Here is an 11389-nt window from a genome sequence, read left to right as displayed (position 1 = left end):
TTATTGGGGCTAGTGTGCCTAATGTTTTCTTTTCAATTAGGATCTTTATAGTTGATGATAATTCTCTCCTATTTGCTTCAACTGGACTTTCTGTTCCAGATGCATTATCTTCTGTATATCTAAAGCTGATCAAGGGATTCTTAACAGGAATTCTTTACAGTGGAATGAGTGAATGTGCAGTCAATAGTTCCAGTTATTTCATTAGGGTAAATCCATTCCTTCGGATACTTGTTCCTCTCTATTTCCGATTCTATTGAGGCTAGTGTGCCTGATGTTTCCTTTACAATTAGGAACTTTATAGTTGATGATAATTCTCTCCTATTTCCTTCAACTGGACTTTCTGTTCCAGTTGCATTATCTTTTGTATATCTAAACCTGATCAAGGGATTCTTAACAGGAATCCTTTACAGTGGATTGAGTGAATGTGCAGGCAATAGTTCCAGTTATTTCCTTTAGGAAAATCCATTCCTTCGGATACTTGTTCCTCTCTACTTCCCATTCTATTGAGTCTAGTGTGCCTGATGTTTCCTTCTCAATTAGGAACTTTATAGTTGATGATAATTCTCTCCTATTTGCTTCAACTGTACTTTCTGTACCAGATGCATTATCTTTTGTATATCTAAATCTGATCAAGGGTTTCTTAACAGGAATCCTTTACAATGGGAAGAGTGAATGTGTAGGCATTAGTTCCAGTTATTTCCTTAGGGAAAATCCATTCCTTCAGATACTTGTTCCTCTCTATTTCCCATTCTCTTGAGGCTAGTGTGCCTGATGATTCCTTTTCAATTAGGAACTTTATAGTTGATGATAAATCTCTCCTATTTGCTTCAACTGGATTTTTTGTACCAGATGCATTATCTTCTGTATATCTAAAGCTGATCAAGGGATTCTTAACAGGAATCCTTTACAGTGGGATGAGTGAATGTGCAGGCAATATTTCCAGTTATTTCCTTAGGGAAAATCCATTCTTTTCGATACTTGTTCTCTCAACTTCCCATTCTATTGAGGCTAGTGTCCCTGATGTTTCCTTTTCAATTAGGAACTTTATACTTGATTAAAGTTCTCTCCTATTTGCTTCAACTGGATTTTTTGTACCAGATGCATTATCTTCTGTATATCTAAAGCTGATCAAGGGATTCTTAACAGGAATCCTTTACAGTGGAATGAGTGAATGTGCAGGCAATAGTTCCAGTTATTTCCTTAGGGAAAATCCATTCCTTCAGATACTTGTTCCTCTCTATTTCCCATTCTTTTGAGGCTAGTGTGCCTGATGTTTCCTTTTCAATAAGGAACTTTATAGTTGATGATAATTCTCTCCTATTTGCTTCAACTGGACTTTCTGTACCAGATGCATTATCTTCTGTATATCTAAAGCTGATCAAGGGATTCTTAACAGGAATCCTTTACAGTGGAATGAGTGAATGTGCAGGCATTAGTTCCAGTTATTTCCTTAGGGAAAATGCATTCCTTCGGATACTTGTTCCTCTCTATTTCCCATTCTATTGTGGCTAGTGTGCCTGATGTTTCCTTTTCAATTAGGAACTTTTTAGTTGATGATAATTCTCTCCTATTTGCTTCAACTGGACTTTCTGTACCAGATGCATTATCTTTTGTATATCTAAAGCTGATCAAGGGATTCTTAACAGGAATCCTTTACAGTGGAATGAGTGAATGGGCAGGCAATAGTTCCAGTTATTTCCTTAAGGAAAATCCATTCCTTCGGATACTTGTTCCTCTCTATTTCCCATTTTATTGGGGCTAGTGTGCCTGATGTTTTCTTTTCAATTAGGATCTTTATAGTTGATGATAATTCTCTCCTATTTGCTTCAACTGGACTTTCTGTTCCAGATGCATTATCTTCTGTATATCTAAAGCTGATCAAGGTATTCTTAACAGGAATTCTTTACAGTGGAATGAGTGAATGTGCCGGCAATAGTTCCAGTTATTTCATTAGGGTAAATCCATTCCTTCGGATACTTGTTCCTCTCTATTTCCGATTCTATTGAGGCTAGTGTGCCTGATGTTTCCTTTACAATTAGGAACTTTATAGTTGATGATAATTCTCTCCTATATCCTTCAACTGGACTTTCTGTTCCAGATGCATTATCTTTTGTATATCTAAACCTGATCAAGGGATTCTTAACAGGAATCCTTTACAGTGGATTGAGTGAATGTGCAGGCAATAGTTCCAGTTATTTCCTTTAGGAAAATCCATTCCTTCGGATACTTGTTCCTCTATACTTCCCATTCTATTGAGTCTAGTGTGCCTGATGTTTCCTTTTCAATTAGGAACTTTATAGTTGATGATAATTCTCTCCTATTTGCTTCAACTGTACTTTCTGTACCAGATGCATTATCTTTTGTATATCTAAATCTGATCAAGGGTTTCTTAACAGGAATCCTTTACAATGGGAAGAGTGAATGTGCAGGCAATATTTCCAGTTATTTCCTTAGGGAAAATCCATTCCTTTGGATACTTGTTCTCTCAACTTCCCATTCTATTGAGGCTAGTGTCCCGGATGTTTCCTTTTCAATTACGAACTTTATACTTGATTAAATTTCTCTCCTATTTGCTTCAACTGGACTTTCTGTACCAGATGCATTTTCTTCGGTATATCTAAAGCTGATCAAGGGATTCTTAACAGGAATCCTTTACAGTGGAATGAGTGAATGTTCAGGCAATAGTTCCAGTTATTTCCTTAGGGAAAATCCATTCCTTCGGATACTTGTTCCTCTCAACTTCCCATTCTATTGAGGCTAGTGTGCCTGATGTTTCCTTTTCAATTAGGAACTTTATAGTTGATGATAATTCTCTCCTATTTGCTTCAACTGGACTTTCTGTACCAGATGCATTATCTTTTGTATATCTAAACCTGATCAAGGGATTCTTAACAGGAATCCTTTACAGTGGATTGAGTGAATGTGCAGGCAATAGTTCCAGTTATTTCCTTTAGGAAAATCCATTCCTTCGGATACTTGTTCCTCTCTACTTCCCATTCTATTGAGTCTAGTGTGCCTGATGTTTCCTTTTCAATTAGGAACTTTATAGTTGATGATAATTCTCTCCTATTTGCTTCAACTGTACTTTCTGTACCAGATGCATTATCTTTTGTATATCTAAATCTGATCAAGGGTTTCTTAACAGGAATTCTTTACAATGGGAAGAGTGAATGTGTAGGCATTAGTTCCAGTTATTTCCTTAGGGAAAATCCATTCCTTCAGATACTTGTTCCTCTCTATTTCCCATTCTCTTGAGGCTAGTGTGCCTGATGATTCCTTTTCAATTAGGAACTTTATAGTTGATTGTAATTCTCTCCTATTTGCTTCAACTGGATTTTTTGTACCAGATGCATTATCTTCTGTATATCTAAAGCTGATCAAGGGATTCTTAACAGGAATCCTTTACAGTGGGATGAGTGAATGTGCAGGCAATATTTCCAGTTATTTCCTTAGGGAAAATCCATTCTTTTCGATACTTGTTCTCTCAACTTCCCATTCTATTGAGGCGTGTCCCTTATGTTTCCTTTTCAATTAGGAACTTTATACTTGATTAAATTTCTCTCCTATTTGCTTCAACTGGACTTTCTGTACCAGATGCATTATCTTTTGTATATCTAAAGCTGATCAAGGGATTCTTAACAGGAATCCTTTACAGTGGAATGAGTGAATGTGCAGGCATTAGTTCCATTTATTTCCTTAGGGAAAATCCATTCGTTCGGATACTTGTTCCTCTCAACTTCCCATTCTATTGAGGCTAGTGTGCCTGATGTTTCCTTTTCAATTAGGAACTTTTTAGTTGATGATAATTCTCTCCTATTTGCTTCAACTGGACTTTCTGTACCAGATGCATTATCTTTTGTATATCTAAAGCTGATCAAGGGATTCTTAACAGGAATCCTTTGCAGTAGAATGAGTGAATGTGCAGGCAATGGTTCCAGTTATTTCCTTAGGGAAAATCTGCCAAGGCCCTTCACTCAGACATCTACAAACCATTTTAAGATTAGATAAAAGTCTTGGCCCCAAAGGAATGTCCTGGATGTGTAAGAACTCCCTGCCCCAAGGTTTTTCTGACCCAAGCGTTAACTGTCAAAAACATGACGAATGTTCCAACCACAAACCGTCACATATTGCCTTGACTTTCTGATATATGGTCAACAAATGTTATATCTTTTGTTCTATGGAAATTTACTTTGCTACATGGCATTCGCTCCACAACATATAAAAACCCTTTGCTTTGTCTCAATAAACGAGCTATTCTGTCACTACACAGAGTAGTTTCCATTCTTTCTTTCTTTTCAGCCCATTCCCAGGCAAACGCCTTCCCCAGCCTCCGGCTTACAGACTGATGTGTGACTTCAGCCGTCCCTAGTTCGAGACCCGCGGGCCGGGTCAAATTGGCGCCCGAACAGGGACCTGAAGATCCATATCAGCCCGACGGATTGACGAAGAGAAGGAGAGATGAACCGCCTGGCCAGGCCCCCGTCTAAGGACCCCGAAGAGAATCTTCACATACAGTGTAAGTGAACCAATCCGTCGAAATCATGGGCTCCCACCTTTCTAAAGAACAGATTTTCGTTAAAAATCTTAAAGAGAGTTTTAGGGAACAAAGAATTAAGGTTAAAAGGAAAGATCTTAAAAGAAAGCTTTAGAGAAAGAGGCTTAACAGTTAAGAAAAATAGAGCTCTGTGTCTGTCTGTGTATGTTTGTCTGCTTTGCATTGCTTCTGTTCTGTGTTAAAAGTTAGCAAGCTCATAAGAGATAAGAATTCAGCCTCTGTGTTACAGGCTTAGAAAAATAACAGGCTGAATTGTGGAAATTGGAATTCATTCAGAATAGTAATTCTTTCAGAGTGGTCTTAAATCATGGAATATCTAGGCATTCCCTGTGAAGGCAGAGAAATGCATTAAAATGGGCTTGGAAGTTTAGAGAAACTCTGTTTGGATTCTGGGAGGGAAGAATGTTCAAGGTGAAACAAACTTCTCTCTGGCAGCGGGAGTCCTAGGAAAAGCCTCTAGTTTGCTTTAGTGATTTAAGAGCTTTGTTAAGTTTTAAAAACAATGATTAAGAAATTTGGGAATTGATTATTTTAATGTCACTTAATATAAAAATTGTTTGTGATTTTAAACTTTTTAACCTGTTGTGCTAATTTGTAAGTAAAAGAAAAAACTTGACTATTTTAAACTGGTGGGAAAGTTTTCTCTGAAAAGCAGATTTTCAAAGCCTGCTAAAGGGGAGTAACAGCATTACAATCTTATCTGCTTAATACCATACCGCCTGAGAAGCTTCTACTAGTGGCCTTGAAGCACTCAGGCAGAAAAAAAAAAAAAAAAACTATTTGGTTTGCTTCTGAAACATTGGGTAATTTGTTATCATTATGGGTTATGAATCTTAAAGTTTAAAGTTTAAAAAAAAAAGGGGTGATTAAAGAAAAGGGACAAGAGAGATTGATTTGCAAAATTAATTAATAGTTTAAATGAAGCATCTAGTCAGAAGAGTTATTGGTTTGGAAGTGTTTAAAGTATGTCAGAGAAAGTTTGAGCAAGTAGGCATTGGGAAGAGAGAAAGACAGAGAGATGGGACAGGAGAATGAAGGTGATTTAAGAAGGATTGATTAGTGGGAGCAAAAAGATTTCAAGAAGAAATCAGTGGGGAAAAGAAGGAACTAGTTGGAAAGGGGAGTCACGGAGAGATGACTGTGAGACAGGATGTGTTTTTACAGGGGGAGAACAGCAGTAGGAAGCTGCAGCTGTTTTTGGTTGAAGAAAGCAAACTGATAAAGGGTCAAGCCACTCTTACAAGATGTTAATTGAGTGAACATTTGTTTCTAAAATACATAATGGTTTTTGTGTTTAAAGAATATGATCAGAAATGTGATATATAGTCTGAAAGGGTTATTTATAAAAAAAAAATGTTTAATTGATGTTTTTAAGAATTTTTCAGATTCCTTTATGTGAAAATAGAAGTTTTAATTAATTGTATTGATTCCAATTATTTACAGGGACTACAAGTATAATAGTTCTTGCCTTTGTCCTTTTGAAAATGTTTTTGTTATGGCAATATGTAATTTGGGATTTTTCTGTGTATTGGGTATTTTAAAAACAAAATAATTGGTACAATGTTCAACTTATAAAACATCTACTTGGGTATATAAGAATTGTGTGAACATTCTGGGATAAATTTCTTATTGTTAAAAGTCTTACAAAATGTAGATGATCTTTTTGTGACAAAAAAAAAAAAAAAAAAAAAAAAAAGTGACCTTGTCCAAGTCACTATCAGTTTGTTAAATTATTTAGGAGCACAGGGATTGAGAATTTCTTAAAACAAATTTCAATTTGTGAAACATGAGGTAAAATATAAATACAGTAAACAATGTGGCTTTAGGAGTGTTATCAGCCACAGCACTTTTGGTACAAGAAAAGTCAGAAATTAACCTTTGGGAATAGTTTAATAGTGAATGTCCTGCACCAGGTTCAATCAATTCTGAATCAAAGAGGCCAGGAGGTGGCTAACTGATTCAAGGATTTTAAAATATGAAGCAATACTATTGGAAAGAGATGATTTGGCACTCTCACCAGACCATAACTTTAATACAGCCATGTTCTTATCTGCTTCCCCTGGGAAACATGTGTCCCTTGAACATGATTGTCCAAATGTGATTGATTACCAAACTAAGGTTAGGGAAGATTTGTAGGAAGTCCCTTTGTTGAAAGGCACTGAATAGTTCATAGATGGTTCTTCACAAATAGTTAATGGGAAAAGGAAAAATGGTTATGCTATTGTTAATGGGAAGATTTGACTCTGGTTCAAGCTGGATTCTTGCCAAAAGAATGGTCAGCTCAAAATTTGTGAATTATATGCAATAAATCAAGCCCTAAAATTGCTTGAAGGACTGATTCAAAATATGCTTGGGGAATTGTTCATATATTTGGGAAATATGGGAAGAAAGGGGAATGGTAAACAGTAAAGGAAAGGGATTGGCACACAGGGCATTGGTCACTGAAATTTTGACTAATCTTATGTTACCTAAGAATGCTGCAGTGATTCATGTGCAGGGGCACCAAAGAGGAAATTCATTTGAGATAAGGAGAAACTGCTTTGCAGATGAGGAAGCAAAGCAGCCTGGAGAAGAGGAATCTGTAAGTACAGAGGAGATGGTGGAGCAGGCAGATTTAGGCCAAAGCACCTGTTTCACAGCTAAGATCCTCCAATCTGTGGCCCAAGCTATAGCATCCTCCCTCATCATGTAAAGTGGAAAGGGTGGATAAGGAAATTAAACAGCAACTGACTGAATTGGCATTAGAGACACAATTGCCCTGGACCAAGTGCCTTCCCCTTGCCTTATTAAGAATTAAAACAAAACCCCTGAAGAGATGTGGAATTGTCACCTTATGAATTATTGTATGGTCACCCTTATCCAAAAGGGATTCAAAATTCTTACTTGTATCCAATATTTGAAACCAAGGATTTGTTTTTAAGGAAATATGTTATGTCTTTACTGTAACATCTGAAAACTTTGCAACTAAACAGGCTTATTGCTCAGACTCCTCCCTTAGGATTTCAACAGTGCATGAGTTCTAGCTTGGAGATGGGGTCCTGGTTCAGACATGGAAGGAGGACAAGCTGACCCTGAGATGGAAAGGACTGTTCCAGATCCTCTTGACATCAGATACAGCAGTGCTACACAGGAAAGAGAGTGGACTCAACATACCAGAATTAAAGGACTGGTGGACTCCGAGGGTGTGGACTTCCCAACTGAATGCAGAGAACAAACTGAGACAGACATTGAAAAGCAACTAATGAACTGTGCATGTAAAATCTTGATAGCAGTATTGAAGCCTCACTATTAAGATAAAATATCTATTACTGACACTTCCCCCATTTTTCCCTGGTGTCTTTCCAAGACTTGGTCTCAATCATGTCCTACCCCATTTCTTATGTAAGCTGTGACTGAGCCCATGACGGGATTAGTGTGACCCCGGGTGGTGGATGATTTGAGGTTTGATTTGTTATTTCCAGAACCATGGCAGTAAGACCACGCAATTGCCATGACGGGCAACCTCGAGAGGTCTGTTTCCCACCCACTTAAGATAGGATCTGGTATAATGTACCCTTGAGTTGGTGTGGTTGACCCCGATGACCTAAGACAGCATTTGGTGGCATGCTATTGCCATAGATCGAACGCTCACTCCCCACAACCGGAGGCAGGTCACACAGCCTAAGACAGGCCTGTCACCTTACAAATGAAAAAAGGGGGACATGCCAAGGCCCTTCACTCAGACATCTACAAACCACTTTAAGATTAGATAAAAGTCTTGGCCCCAAAGGAATGTCCTGGATGTGTAAGAACTCCCTGCCCCAAGGTTTTTCTGACCCAAGCGTTAACTGTCAAAAACATGACGAATGTTCCAACCACAAACCGTCACATATTGCCTTGACTTTCTGATATATGGTCAACAAATGTTATATCTTTTGTTCTATGGAAATTTACTTTGCTACATGGCATTCGCTCCACAACATATAAAAACCCTTTGCTTTGTCTCAATAAACGAGCTATTCTGTCACTACACAGAGTAGTTTCCATTCTTTCTTTCTTTTCAGCCCATTCCCAGGCAAACGCCTTCCCCAGCCTCCGGCTTACAGACTGATGTGTGACTTCAGCCGTCCCTAGTTCGAGACCCGCGGGCCGGGTCAAAAATCCCTTCCTTCGGATACTTGTTCCTCTCTATTTCCCATTGTATAGAGGCTAGTGTGCCTGATGTTTCCTTTTCAATTAAGAACTTTTTAGTTGATGATAATTCTCTCCTATTTGCTTCAACTGGACTTTCTGTACCAGATGCATTATCTTTTGTATATCTAAAGCTGATCAAGGGATTCTTAACAGGAATCCTTTACAGTGTAATGACTGAATGAGCAGGCATTACTTCCATTTATTTCCTTAGAGAAAATCCATTCCTTCGGATACTTGTTCCTCTCTATTTCCCATTCTATTGGGGCTAGTATGCCTGATGTTTCCTTTTCAATTAGGAACTTTATATTTGATGATAATTCTCTCCTATTTGCTTCAATTGGACTTTCTGTACCAGATGCATTATCTTCTGTATATCTAAAGCTGATCAAGGGATTATTAACAGGAATCCTTTACAGTGGAATGAGTGAATGTGCAGGCATTAGTTCCATTTATTTCCTTAGGGAAAATCCATTCGTTCGGATACTTGTTCCTCTCAACTTCCCATTCTATTGAGGCTAGTGTGCCTGATGTTTCCGTTTCAATTAGGAACTTTATAGTTGATGATAATTCTCTCCTATTTGCTTCAACTGTACTTTCTGTACCAGATGCATTTTCTTCGGTATATCTAAAGCTGATCAAGGGATTCTTAACAGAAATCCTTTACAGTGGAATGAGTGAATGTGCAGGCAATAGTTCCAGTTATTTCCTTAGGGAAAATCCATTCCTTCAGATACTTGTTCCTCTCTATTTCCCATTCTTTTGAGGCTAGTGTGCCTGATGTTTCCTTTTCAATTAGGAACTTTATAGTTGATGATAATTCTCTCCTATTTGCTTCAACTGGACTTTCTGTACCAGATGCATTATCTTCTGTATATCTAAAGCTGATCAAGGGATTCTTAACAGGAATCCTTTACAGTGGAATGAGTGAATGTGCAGGCATTAGTTCCAGTTATTTCCTTAGGGAAAATCCATTCCTTCGGATACTTGTTCCTCTCTATTTCCCATTTTATTGGGGCTAGTGTGCCTAATGTTTTCTTTTCAATTAGGATCTTTATAGTTGATGATAATTCTCTCCTATTTGCTTCAACTGGACTTTCTGTTCCAGATGCATTATCTTCTGTATATCTAAAGCTGATCAAGGGATTCTTAACAGGAATTCTTTACAGTGGAATGAGTGAATGTGCAGTCAATAGTTCCAGTTATTTCATTAGGGTAAATCCATTCCTTCGGATACTTGTTCCTCTCTATTTCCGATTCTATTGAGGCTAGTGTGCCTGATGTTTCCTTTACAATTAGGAACTTTATAGTTGATGATAATTCTCTCCTATTTCCTTCAACTGGACTTTCTGTTCCAGTTGCATTATCTTTTGTATATCTAAACCTGATCAAGGGATTCTTAACAGGAATCCTTTACAGTGGATTGAGTGAATGTGCAGGCAATAGTTCCAGTTATTTCCTTTAGGAAAATCCATTCCTTCGGATACTTGTTCCTCTCTACTTCCCATTCTATTGAGTCTAGTGTGCCTGATGTTTCCTTCTCAATTAGGAACTTTATAGTTGATGATAATTCTCTCCTATTTGCTTCAACTGTACTTTCTGTACCAGATGCATTATCTTTTGTATATCTAAATCTGATCAAGGGTTTCTTAACAGGAATCCTTTACAATGGGAAGAGTGAATGTGTAGGCATTAGTTCCAGTTATTTCCTTAGGGAAAATCCATTCCTTCAGATACTTGTTCCTCTCTATTTCCCATTCTCTTGAGGCTAGTGTGCCTGATGATTCCTTTTCAATTAGGAACTTTATAGTTGATGATAAATCTCTCCTATTTGCTTCAACTGGATTTTTTGTACCAGATGCATTATCTTCTGTATATCTAAAGCTGATCAAGGGATTCTTAACAGGAATCCTTTACAGTGGGATGAGTGAATGTGCAGGCAATATTTCCAGTTATTTCCTTAGGGAAAATCCATTCTTTTCGATACTTGTTCTCTCAACTTCCCATTCTATTGAGGCTAGTGTCCCTGATGTTTCCTTTTCAATTAGGAACTTTATACTTGATTAAAGTTCTCTCCTATTTGCTTCAACTGGATTTTTTGTACCAGATGCATTATCTTCTGTATATCTAAAGCTGATCAAGGGATTCTTAACAGGAATCCTTTACAGTGGAATGAGTGAATGTGCAGGCATTAGTTCCAGTTATTTCCTTAGGGAAAATGCATTCCTTCGGATACTTGTTCCTCTCTATTTCCCATTCTATTGTGGCTAGTGTGCCTGATGTTTCCTTTTCAATTAGGAACTTTTTAGTTGATGATAATTCTCTCCTATTTGCTTCAACTGGACTTTCTGTACCAGATGCATTATCTTTTGTATATCTAAAGCTGATCAAGGGATTCTTAACAGGAATCCTTTACAGTGGAATGAGTGAATGGGCAGGCAATAGTTCCAGTTATTTCCTTAAGGAAAATCCATTCCTTCGGATACTTGTTCCTCTCTATTTCCCATTTTATTGGGGCTAGTGTGCCTGATGTTTTCTTTTCAATTAGGATCTTTATAGTTGATGATAATTCTCTCCTATTTGCTTCAACTGGACTTTCTGTTCCAGATGCATTATCTTCTGTATATCTAAAGCTGATCAAGGTATTCTTAACAGGAATTCTTT

The 11389-nt window shown here is 37.5% G+C and overlaps 1 long non-coding RNA gene across 1 annotated transcript; it reads left to right on the top strand.

Moving 5' to 3' along the window:
• Positions 1-3620: 3620 nt before the first annotated feature.
• On the top strand, positions 3621-8566 carry LOC141544504 (uncharacterized). The gene is made up of 2 exons (XR_012482622.1): positions 3621-4516; positions 7554-8566. It is a non-coding gene; the product is annotated as an uncharacterized LOC141544504 (long non-coding RNA).
• Positions 8567-11389: the final 2823 nt, after the last annotated feature.

This window comes from Sminthopsis crassicaudata, chromosome 5 (genome assembly GCF_048593235.1).
Source record: "Sminthopsis crassicaudata isolate SCR6 chromosome 5, ASM4859323v1, whole genome shotgun sequence".
Taxonomy (NCBI): Eukaryota; Metazoa; Chordata; class Mammalia; order Dasyuromorphia; family Dasyuridae; genus Sminthopsis; species Sminthopsis crassicaudata.
The sequence above is the reverse complement of the archived record's forward strand: the minus strand, read 5'-3'. Positions and strand labels throughout refer to the sequence as shown.